At 32.8% G+C, this 12,951-nt stretch overlaps 1 long non-coding RNA gene across 2 annotated transcripts in view; it reads left to right on the top strand.

Moving 5' to 3' along the window:
• Positions 1-4,617, top strand: part of LOC109327895 — a 13,278-nt gene extending 8,661 nt beyond the window's left edge. Inside the window, exons 1-2 of one of the 2 annotated variants that reach the window (XR_002105366.1) lie at positions 3,836-3,925; positions 4,392-4,617. This is a non-coding gene — a long non-coding RNA (uncharacterized LOC109327895). Of the gene's footprint in view, positions 1-3,835; positions 3,926-4,391 lie in introns of those variants that run through there. The other variant, XR_002105365.1, reaches the window with a different exon arrangement.

Here is a 12,951-nt window from a genome sequence, read left to right as displayed (position 1 = left end):
CATGGTTTCTTGCCTTTATTCACCTGAACCATTTCATTTCTCACTGGAATCATATTTGAACCTAAAGTCTCTCCATTTGGCATGGGAACCTCTGCCAAAACTGACTGTTTCATCATGAAATCTTCATCAAACACTGAATCTCTACTCAACACCACCTTTCTGGAAAGTGGATCCCAGAACTTGAACCTCTTCACACCTTTGGTATATCCAATGAAGATACACCTCTTTGACTTAGGATCAAGTTTCGATCGTTCATCACTGGGTACATGTATATAAGCAGGACAACCAAATATGCGTAACATATTATAACTAACTGGGTTACCTGTCCATACTTCTTCTGCAACTTTACCATCCAATGAAGCTCGTGGTGATCTATTGATGACATAACATGCCATACTAAGTGCCTCTTCCCAAAATCCTTTGGAAAGTCCAGCATTCAGTCTCATACATCTGGCCCTCTCTGTAAGAGTTCTATTCATCCTCTCTGCAACACCATTCTGCTGAGGAGTCTTCTTCACTGAAAAGTGTCTCTGAATGCCATGTTCCTCACAGAATTTCTGAAACTGTGAGTTTTTGTACTCTGTGCCATTATCTGACCTCATGTATTTGATTTTCCTACCAGTCTGGTTCTCTACCTCTGCCTTCCAAACCTTGAACTTGGCAAAGACTTCTGACTTATGCTTCAGAAAATATACCCAGACCTTGCGAGAAAAGTCATCAACGAAAGTAACAAAATACCTAGAACCTCCTAGGGATGGTTCCTGAGTGGGTCCCCATACATCAGTGTGGACATAATCTAGAATGCCTCGAGTCCTGTGTTGGCCAGCCTTGAAACTAACTCGTGTTTGTTTCCCAAGCACACAATACTTGCACAAATCTAGCTTGCATTTGCTGACTCCCCTCAACAATCCTCTTTTGCATAGTTCTGTCATACCACGCACACTCATGTGTCCCAAACGCATGTGCCATAATTTTGTAGCACCATGGTCTGAATCTATTGAGATCTCTTCAGCCACTCCAGCAACTCCACCTACAACTGTTCTCCCTAACAACTTGTAAGTGTTCCCTGCAGTCCTTTTACCCTTCATCACAGTCAGAGCACCTTTGCATACTCGAAGAATATCACTGTCCCCATCAGCTCTATAGCTAAACCCTTTGGCCTGCAATGTCCCCAAAGAAACCAAATTCTTCTTCAAATCTGGTATGTGCCTAACCTCACATAACGTCTTCACTACACCATCATCCATCACAATTCTGAGTTCTCCCATACCAATAATTTCACATGCTTTATTATTTCCGAGATACACGAAACCAAAATTGCCTGCCCTGTATGTGGTGAACCATTCCCTGTTAGGCGTCATGTGGTGGGAACAACCAGTGTCAAGTATCCACTCATCTGTATTGTGATTTGATGATACAGATAGTAGATCAACTTCACTATTGTAACCAGAATCATCTTTCTGTGCAACATTTGCAGATGTAGATACCCCATCTTTCCCCACCGGCTTGCTAGGACTCCATTCATTGGGACAATCCTTTTTATAATGCCCAGTCTGTTTGCACTTGTAGCACTCTACTGGTGTTCTGCCCCTGGAAGTTGGTCTTTTCCCTTTGGCATGACCTCCTCTGCCTTGTCTCCTCCCACGCACTTGGCTCCCTTTCACATACAGACCATCACCCTGAGACCCTTCACCTACATTCTGTCTTCTTTGAGTGTGGGACAGAAGTGCAGATGTGATCTCATCCAGTTTGATTGAGTCTTTCCCGTACGTCAATGTTGTCACCAAGTGTTCATAGGAATTTGGCAAAGAACACAGTAATATTATTGCTTTGTCCTCATCATCAACCTTCACATCAAGTTTCTGCAAGTCATTGATCACTTGATTAAAACTGTTGAGATGTTGTTGCAAATCAGCACCTTCCTGCATCTTCAGGCCATAGAGTCTCTGTTTCAAATACAGCTTATTTGTTAGAGACTTGGACATGAACCGCTTCTCTAATGTCTCCCACACCTCTGTTGGTGATGTCAGATCCATAACATGATACATCACCTCATCTGATAGACAGAGTTGTATGGTTCTCGCAGCCTTCTCCTTCAACTCTTCCCAATCCAGTTGATCCATACCCTCTGGTTTATTCTCACGCGGCGCCTTTGATAGACCTTGTTGAGCCAACACATCCTTAACCCTCCTTTGCCACAATCCGAAATTACCAGTTCCATCGAACTTCCCCACCTCGAATTTGGCACCTGGGTTAAGAGCCATCTGATACAAGACGAGCTCTGATACCAATTGTTGGGAACAAGCGAACAATCAAATAGTAAAGAGTATAGAGACAAGAGAATAACACAAGAGATTTGGTAACGAGGTTCGGCCAATTGTGCCTACGTCCCCGAGAGCATTGAGCGGCTACCACTATATATTATTAGAGAATAAGGATTAGTGTTTTACTATTCTTCTCCTTGTTACATTAGGTCTACATAACATCAATATATATAGCCCTCTACCCCAACCCCTTTACATCAGTCCAAGCCCATAACTTATATTGTTGTTATCTAGAGATATGAGTCATTGCACAACAATTTGCTCAACTAAGGATCATGAAACAAAACAGCATCAATAAAGAGTTAATTGAGTAATATTGTAGTTAATCGATTAACTGATTAGTTATTTCAGTTAGTTTTTGTTCGATAATCGATTATTAACATGGTTAATCGATTATCTGGTTAATTTTGTTTTGTAATTTAGCACGTGTTTTTTAGGGAATTTGTTACTTCTATTCTCATCTTATAAATAAAATAAGCATTCCCTTCTATATTCATTCAATTCAATAAAGAAAAGATGAGGTATTTCAGAAATATTTGCAATAGAGGAGGAACCATCTTCTTTTTTCCACGAATTTTCGAACTAGAACCCACCATAAACAAAGCACATTGAAAAGGTTGGTCTTGTTGTTGAACCAAACCCGTCTCAAAATCCCTTGCTAATAAAGTGCTTATTAAGTTGTCTTTTTTGTGATGTTTTATTACTTTGTGTAATTTAATTATAAGAAATGTAGATGTTGCATATTTCCTTTGAAAATTTCATCTTTGAGTGAATATAGTTTACAAAGAATAAATAAAGTTACTTATAATAACTATATTTCAACTATAATATTAGACATTTATAGCATATAATTAAAATTGTATGTTTTGGAATGGTTATAATAGGCTAAAAAATGAGTTTATGGTCAAAGATCACAATAAATGTGAACTTTAAATAAAAATTGAATAGGGGTGATATATATCACAATAAATGTGATATATTATAATTCAATTAAAATTTTCTCCTTTGAAGTCAAATAATTCATTGGACATAAAAGTAATTCAATAGAGATAAAAACTCTAGGTTCATACGTATATAATCTATGAGTAATACAATTCTCCAACTAAATTATCCTACTCATAAGAAAGTGACACATTTCATTTGTAAACTTATAAACCAATTATTAATAAATAAATTATCATGTCACACACGTCACTATTCAAATAATTCATTGGAAAGTAATTCAATAGGCATAAAAACTAGGTTAATATATATTAAACTATATGAGGAATAGAATATTATCCTACTAAATTCTCCTACAAATCCTTATACCGATAAGAAAGTGACACATTTCACTTGAAAACTAATTATTAATAAATAAATTATCACTTTATGACATATGTCACTCTTTGTGAGTAGGAGAATTAATAGGATAATATAATTGGAGTATATATCATATTCCATTAAACTTTATATATACATAGCAATATATTATATATACATAGCAATATATATTTCACATCATCAATAGTCAGAAAGGTGCAACCCCAGAAGAATGGCTTATCACAACTACAAAAGAAGTCTTTTGTTGATTTTGTCTCTTTTCTTGATTTTGGGCGCAGGTATTGTTACTTTCATCTCTAAAGAAAAGTGGATATTTGTATGGTTATTTTTCTAGCTAGTGTTCTTTTAATGTAATCAATTTATGTGTCTGCTATATTTTTGGCTTTGAAATGTATAGTAATATCATTTTCATTGTAGTTTCTCCACTACATAAGAGGTTTATTGTTTTCTCTGATCTTAAATTAATCTGGTGGGTTTTCATTTAAAAGATGGAGAACGTTGATTTTAGAATGTTAACTATTGAATGGAGGATGATAATAATGAGATTTTGTAATCCTTTTCATTTCACTAACTGAATTGTTTAATTGAACCTTTTTTTGGTTTCATACCATTTTGTACCAGGATTATGAATGATAATGTGAATAGAAACAAATTATAATAATTAACCTTGAATGAAATAAACTGAAATTCTCACAAAGTTTCCATTAAAATTGTCAAATGGTTTTTAACACATTTTGATTGCAGGACCATCAAATGGGTTTTCAAATCCAGGGTTAGGTAATTGCATAGGACAATGTACTTCTGCTTCAGATTGCAAACAAAAGTGCATTACAAAGAACTTTCCTAAGGGGGGCATTTGTGTTGGATTTAGTGGGTCCCCATTGGAATGTTGTTGTACACCAAATTGAGTTACAAATATAATGAATAAAAATAAACCATTCAAGGTAAATGGTATAAATTTAAATATCAATTGGTTCAATTTGAAATCATATAGCTTATGAAGAAAGTTAAATATCATTTGGTTCAATTTGAGTAAATACCACTATTGTGACCAATTATAATGAAAAATGACAATGAAATTGTATTTTTTTTTGGTTAACTCTCCAATTTAATTTTGCGAACCAGTGGATTATTAGATAAAATAAATACATTTTAAATAAATATTCATATATACATAGGGAGAGGAAAGTGACTCAGGTGACAATAGTTGTTATTATGAGAAATTAGAACAATTAATATGAATCATCAGATCTTATTTAAATAATCATTTGATCAATAACTAACTTTTAATAATCATTCACTTAAGGTTGTAAGACCCAAATTTATTGTTCTCATAGTTTTTATATAAGAACAATTGAGTCACTTCCTCTAAATATAACGAAATTCACTTGTGCATGTGATAACGTTCAACTCCTCTTTGGTATTGGATAGTTAAGTACTGAAATATGAGGAGAAATAAAATATTATCAGTTTTTCAATTTTTTATATTGAAACATAACTTAAAATCATGGCCATCAAAGTTTTTTGCCACATATTATAAGGCTAATCTAATACTGGAATCTCTAGCATTGGAGAGGATCTACATCCGTATTTATCTTATACTAAATGGTATTATAAGATAAAGAAAATATTTTCAATTTTTCAATTTTTTATTCAAATATAACTTAAAATCATGGTCATGAAAGTTTTTTGTCACATGTTATAATGCTCATCCAATACTGGAATCTCCAGTATTGGAGAGGATCTTCATCCATATTAATCTTATAATATTGATTTAACGGTATTACACATACATTTATTTGAAGAACATATTATTCATAAACTTAAATCCTTTTCATCAATGTTGTGAGGACCGGACCAGATATTCCGACCTTTAATCGGACTTGAAAACAACTCTAGTTTGTAGTCTTAACCAACTGAGGGCTGAATCGCTTTGAACTAGGGAGATCGTGTTAAACTAGAATAACTTGAAAAGTGAACCAGACGAATCACTTAAAAAATTTAAAAAATAGAACATTACTCTAATGTTTGTTTTACTATAGTCCAAAAAATATGAAGATATATTACTTAATATAATTATACATAATTATTAATTATATAAAATTGTATATTTATAGATAATTATTAGTTATACATGAAGTCAGTCGGTCCAACCTAGACGATTTAACTGTTTAAACTAGTTAAACCTAATATGAGACCTCTTATTTCATCAATAAATGGAGAAAATCTTAATCCTTTCATAATTAATGTATATAATAAAAAAATGAATCAAATATTGATTGGAAAATTTTAAAAACCATCGTAGGTTAAAAATAGGCAAAAATGGAGAGGATCTCCAAATTAACACTACTAAGCATTGTTTTAGTATTATTATTATTTGTTATTTGGGATGTTCAATGTTGGAGTCTAGATTTAGTGCGTGTTTGGAAAATCAATGGGACACCACGTTTCACTCCATCATGTTTGTGTGAATACTAGTAGCTTCCATGCAAACTTGATTTTGCACTTCACAAATGCAAACATATACTTGGTCATTATTATTATTGTTAAAGTTAAACCGATAAACTAGAAAGATTTTGTTTATTGGTGTTTAAGGACAAAATAAAACCAACTGGACTGGGCCAAAATCCTCTACATAATTTAGTTCAATCTTGGGGCCAAGGTTTTTATTCGGCCTACAATTCTTCTCTCAATGGAGAGCTTAACATTGCATAAAATTATGAAATTGAATAACTATACATTTTAATTTTGCAATAAAAATCCGGCTAAAGTAAAATAAACCATGGTGTCGCACGAGACTAGTATCTACGGGCTAGGCTATTGTATATGATTTTTGTTATTTTTTTGTTTTTGTGTTGAGCTTTTTTTTAACCAAACACGTGGCCAGTTACCAACCTATTTCTTAAACCTAGGCATATTGGTAGTTGTTTTTTTTTTTCCGGATTTGATGCTTTGTTTCTTTGTTATACGAAGATATATGTATGTAGATATAACTAATAAAATTTTGACAATATATTTATTATCTAATTTTAATTAAAATTTAATTATTAATGATAATACAAAAAATATAAATATATTTGTCTTTAGACATGATATATTGTATGTGTCTTTATTTTCATGTTGTTGTATACTGATGTCTTGCCTCCTTGTTTAAGGGGAATGGACGAGGGGATGCCACTGATAGTTTTGCAAAGATTGTGAGCAATTATTCTCCCACCTTTCTGCTCTGTCCATCGTGTATTTGTGGGGCTCCAATGAGAGACTGGGTAAGTGCTTATGCTAATATTAGTATAATATGAGTTAATGTTTTGTCTTTTAACTCAAATAATTACAATATCATCATACAATATCCATAATATTATCAATATAATTTTTGAACATCCTTTTTTAATTCTATATCTATACTCTATAATATCAACAAATAGCAAATAGTTCTCAAATTTATGGTATTGGTGAAGTTAGTTTCCAAGGCATTCTTAATACTTAGTTATGAAATAATGGCGTTAAGAATTTAAACTTTGTCCCGTATATTATTTCTTTTTAAGCTAAGGTGCTAAAACAAGTTAGTGAATCTATAGTTAGGACACCCCAATCAATTCCTACTACACTCAAAAAAGATAAATTTAGGAGTTGAATTCCACCAATTGTATGTCTTGGATGAATCCCATGATTAGCTAGTAAATTTGTACAAGAATTTCCTTCCCTAAAAATGTGATATACTTTCTAAGTCATAGAAGTAAAAAGCTTTTTGCAAAGAAACCATCTATTAGACAGATCCCAAGGAGGCCTTGTTGTTTCCTTGAAAATTTCCACAACAAAGGATATATGAATCACTTTCAATCCAAACAGCATTCCAACCTTTTGAGTGAGCAATTTCCACCGCCAAGATTGCAGATTGAAACTTAGCGAAAAATAAATAATGAAACATGTTGTTTTTGTGATAGATTTTTTCCCTTCTATATAACTTTATATATGTTGTATAAATCATTTGTGTGTTTGGAAATTTTATGATTGTAAGACATATTTCACAAGATACAATACTGGTAGGAATCATACTTGCAACCCACAATCTTAGTGACGAAAAATCCAACCAACATCGCTATCACCATCCGATTTTTTATTGGAAACCAACTCTATGGCTTAGGATGATGTGAACTCGTATTTGACCTCTCTAAATATTTGGAGACAACACTATATTTTTTGCGGTTAAAACATAGAAAACTTTTCCAAAACCAGTTTATCCTAACTGGATGATAAAATATGTTTAGTAATGTTCTCAGCAATTTGAGGAAACAAGCCAACCAAGATATCAGGGATTATCCATTTAGAGTTTAGAGTGAAATCAGCCACATAAGCTACTAAAGAAGAATGATGCTCGACAGTAATGTTAAGGATTTCTACCAAAGGAGCACCAAGCCAATTGTCCTTCCAAAATCTAATCTTGGTTCCATTCCCCACCAACCAAATGGAGTTAGAAATTGCAGTGTGCCAATTAGCTTTTATACCAGGTCATATTGAAGACTTGAAATACTTGCAGTTAGGATTAGCACCATAACCAAATCTAAGCCTATAAAACAAAGCTCAATCATGATTAGAGGTTAATATGTCCCAAGTCAACTTCAACACAAAAACTTGGTTCATATGCAAGATTGATCTCAAACCCAAATCACCTACATTCCTAGGGGTGCACACTTTGTGCCAAGCAACTATGACCAGTTTTATGGTTTTGGTATCACTAGACCAATTGAAGTTTCTAATGCTGCTATCAAGAGACTTGATCAGGTTGGAAGCCAGGAGTATATATGAAAGTTTTATGCCAAAATACTTTGGATAACTGATTTGACCAACTTAACTCTACCCATGAAGGAGAGACAAGATTTTTCCAAGTAGCAAGTTTTTGAATGATTTTGTCAACAGTAGGTTGGATAAGCACTCTCCTAGGCTTCCCTATAAATAGAGGAACACCTAAGTAAGTTAGGGGCAGGAAACCAGTAGAGAAGCCTAAGACAAAAGCCAAGCTAACTATCTTCCTAGAAGAAGCATTGGCAGCATAAAATCTACATTTGAAAGAGTTAACCTGTTGACCTGAAGCTTGAGCATAGTCATGAGTGAGACCTTTCAGGTTAGGAGATTCCTTTTGGTCCCCTTACAAAAAATCAGAATATAATCTGCATACAACACATGAGAAGGAGTTTGTACCCTGCAGTCAACCTCATCATCAGCCTAAAGTCTATTAACAATTTGCATATCTTTAGCAGCCACCGAGTTCTCAATCTCCTCAATAGGTTGCACTATATAATTTTCAAATTGTTGGACAATAGGTGAAATTACTTCTTCTTGAGTTTACATTCTAGAGTCAAGAACATTTTCCTCATAAGAGGACTTGTCCATGACATTGTCATTAATAGGGGAGCGAATCACCCTTTGTAACCCCTCAAAACTCTTGCCAATGTTCTTGTCAATCTTTAGGTTAATTACTAGATCATTGTCTTTGGTCACAAAGAAGGTTTGTCCATGGGAACTTTGTCCTTTTGTTTCCGAGGTTTTGGAATATCATCAGCCACTACCTTCTTCAAGGCTCTTCTGAAATTTGAAACCAGGTAGCCAATAGATTGGCAACCTAGACAGAAATCAGGAAGATTCTTAAATTCAATTGACAAAAAAAGAAGAAGCAAAGCCTTATCTTTCCACCAAGATTTGATCCAGACGGAAGTTTCTGAGATTAATGTCCACAAACACTCTAGCAAAGTGGCTAAATGATCTATTGTTTGTGGCTTCATCTATAGAAATAGGAGTACCAACCCCCTTGCTATGGAGAAGATAATCCTTGGGCTCCAATATTGTTGAGGTAACCCCATGATTTTTATCCAGCGTTGAGACCGAGTCACTTTTTGTAGAGCAGGATTAAAATCTGGGATCCAAAGAGACAACCTCAAGATCCCTGGTTTTAGGTTCCAAGACCCTATAACACAAACACTTCTCATATCTTCCACCGAAGAGAATGAGAACTCATAGAACGCTCTTCCCAACGAAATCATGTGCCATTTTCCTACCATATTCCACATAACAGTTAGTTTGAGTTTCAGATCTGCATGTTTGATAGGTTGTCTCCTTTGGCCATAATGAGTCTACCATATAAGTGACTTTTACATCTTTGAAGTCCAACTTGGTAGCCGACTTCTAATATTTTAATGTCAATGACATCACCTTTGATACACGGTTGTGGAAGCTGAGAGACAACAATGTCACACGTCCTCTTAAGAGCTTGAGCAAAAGATTGCTTCTTGGGAGATGTTTGGCTTGAAGCATTAACCTTCAGTTTGGGATCTTCCATACCACCTAGGAAGCTCCACGGAATGATGGGGTCACTAACACTCATGCTGCTAAGCTAGGGAAGGAGTTCCCGAAAAGTTGGAATGATACACTATTAGAGCACCACTCACTAACTTTCTCTCACTACCTCTACGATTTAAAAAGAGGTGAACCTAATTTAGATATTTCTCAAGATAATTAGAGTCTCTACTATATTTTTTACAGTTAAACTCTCTATTATCCCCAACTTAGATAATATGGTCTTTAATCAAAGATTCTTAGGTCGAGGTAGCCTTGTCACCCTTAGTATTTTACTCATTTTTTTTTCTTTTTACAATTAATTTTTTAAATTTAATTTACTCATGAATAAATTACACTAACAACCCCAAATTTTGAATGAAACTACACAAATTAACCCTCCTTTTTTAACCCTATACAAACCACTACTAATTATATAAATAAATTACATTCACTACCCCTATTGGAGAGATAAGTATAATTTCTTAAACAAAAAAATGGGGACGAATGTAATTATGTTAATGGAACTTTTATAGTACAATCATGGCTCAAGTCCTTTATAACTTCTTGCTTAATGCAAGGAGAAAATCTATGACCAACACCGTCTCTATGCTATTAATCTCATATTAAATCTAATTATTTATTTTATTACCAAACTAATCTTAATGAAATTTTTATAGTACGTTCATTGTTCTAGTCACCTGTAACTTCTTGCTTAATGTGAGGAGATGATCTATGACCAACACCGTCTCTCCGTTATTAATTACATACTATATCTAATTATTTATTTGATTACCAAATGAATCTTAATGGAATTTTTATTGTACGGTCATGGTTAGACTCTCCTCTAACTTCTTGCATGATGCTTGGATAAGGTCTAAGACCAATACATTATTTACGCTATTAATTCCATACAAAATCTAATTATTTGTTTTATTTCCATACTAATCTAAATAGAATTTTTATAGTAAGGTCCATATTCGAGTTGTCTCTAACTTCTTGCTTAATGCAAGAATAATATTTACATTCAACACCGTCTCTACTCTATTAATTCTATATCAAATCTAATTATTTATTTTATTACCAAACGAATCTTAATGGAAACTTTATAGTATAGTAATAGACTAATAGTTTTAGTCCTCCATAACTTCTTGCTTAATGTGAGAAGAAAGTTTACGACTAACACTGTCTCAACACTATTAATTTGATACTAAATTTAATTATTTATTTTATTACCAAATGAACTTTAATAGAATTTTTTATAGTATAGTCGTGGTTCAAGTCGTCAATAACTTTTTGTTTAGTGCGAGAATAAGGTCTCTAGGCTATTAATACAATGTTAAATCTTGTAATAGATAAGTGTAATTTCTTAAGCAAAAAATGGTGACGAATATAATTAAGTTAATGAATTTTTTATAGCACAGTCATGGTTCCAGTCTTTTATAACTTCTTCCTTAATGCAAGGAGAATGTTTACGACCAATACCATTTCTAAGTTATTACTTCCATATTAAATCTAATTATTTATTTTAATACCAAATGAATGTTAATAGAATTTTATAGTACATCCATGGTTCGAGTCCTCTAGACCAACTTCGTCTCTATGCTATTAATTTCATATTAAATCTAATAATTTATTTTATTACCAAATGAATATTAATAGAATTGTTATTGTACAATCATGATTCAAGTTGCATATAACATTTTGCTTAATGTGAGGAGAAGGTCTAAGACCAACACCATCTCTACATAATTAATTCCATTAAATCTCATTATTCATTTTATTAGCAAAGGAATTTTAATGAAATTTTTATAGTACAATTATAGTTCGAGTCACCTCTAACTTCTTTCTTATTGCGAGGAGAATATCAACGACCAACATCGTCTCAAGGCTATTAATTGGATACTAAATCTAATTATTTATTTTATTACCAAAATCATAATGGAATTTTTATAATATGATCGTTGTTCGATTTGTCTCTAACTTCTTACTTAACGCGAGGAGAAGGTCTATGACTAACACCATCTCTATGCTATTAATTTCATTTTAAATCTAATTTTTTTTCCAAACGAATCTTAATGAAATTTTTATAGCATGATCATGGTGTGAGTTGTCTCTAAATTTTTGTTTAATGCAAGAAGGTGTACGACAAACATCGTCTCAACGCTATTAATTTCATACTAAATCTAATAATTTATTTATTACCAAACGAATCTTAATGGAATTTGTATAGTATGCTCATGGTTTGAGTCATCTCTAACTTCTTTTTTAATGTGAGGAGGTGGTCTACAACCAACACTTTCTCTATGCTATTGATTCCAAATTAAATCTAATTATTTATTTTATTACCAAATGCATCTTAATGAAAGTTTTATAGTACGGTTATGTTTCGAGTCACCTCTAACTTATTTCTTAATCTATTAAAGGTCTATGACCAATACTGTCTTTAAGCTATTAATTCTATACTAAATTTAATTATTTATTTTATTACCAAATGAATCTTAATGAAATTTTTATAGTATATTCATGTTTCGAGTTGCCTCTAACTTCTTGTTTAAGGCTAGGAGAATGTCAACGACCAACTTCTTCTCAACGCTATTAACTCCATACTATATCTAACTTTTTATTTTATTACCAAAAGAATCCTAATGCAATTTTTATAGTACAACAATGGTTTAGTCGTCTCTAGTTTCTTACTTAATGTGAGGAGGAGGTTTACGACCAACACTGTTTCTATGCTATTAATTTCATATTAAATCTAATTATTTATTTTATACAAAACAAATCTTAATTGAATTTTTATAGTACGGTCATGGTTTGAGTTGTCTCTAACTTCTTGTTAATGCAAGGAGAAAGTCTACGACCAATACTGTCTCTATGCTATTAGTGATATTACACAAACCACCCTTCCATTTTCAAACTTACACAGACTACTCCTAATTATATATATATATATATATATATATATATATAT

This window comes from Lupinus angustifolius, chromosome LG15 (assembly GCF_001865875.1).
Source record: "Lupinus angustifolius cultivar Tanjil chromosome LG15, LupAngTanjil_v1.0, whole genome shotgun sequence".
Lineage (NCBI taxonomy): Eukaryota > Viridiplantae > Streptophyta > Magnoliopsida > Fabales > Fabaceae > Lupinus > Lupinus angustifolius.
This window is presented reverse-complemented; position numbering and strand designations above follow the sequence as displayed.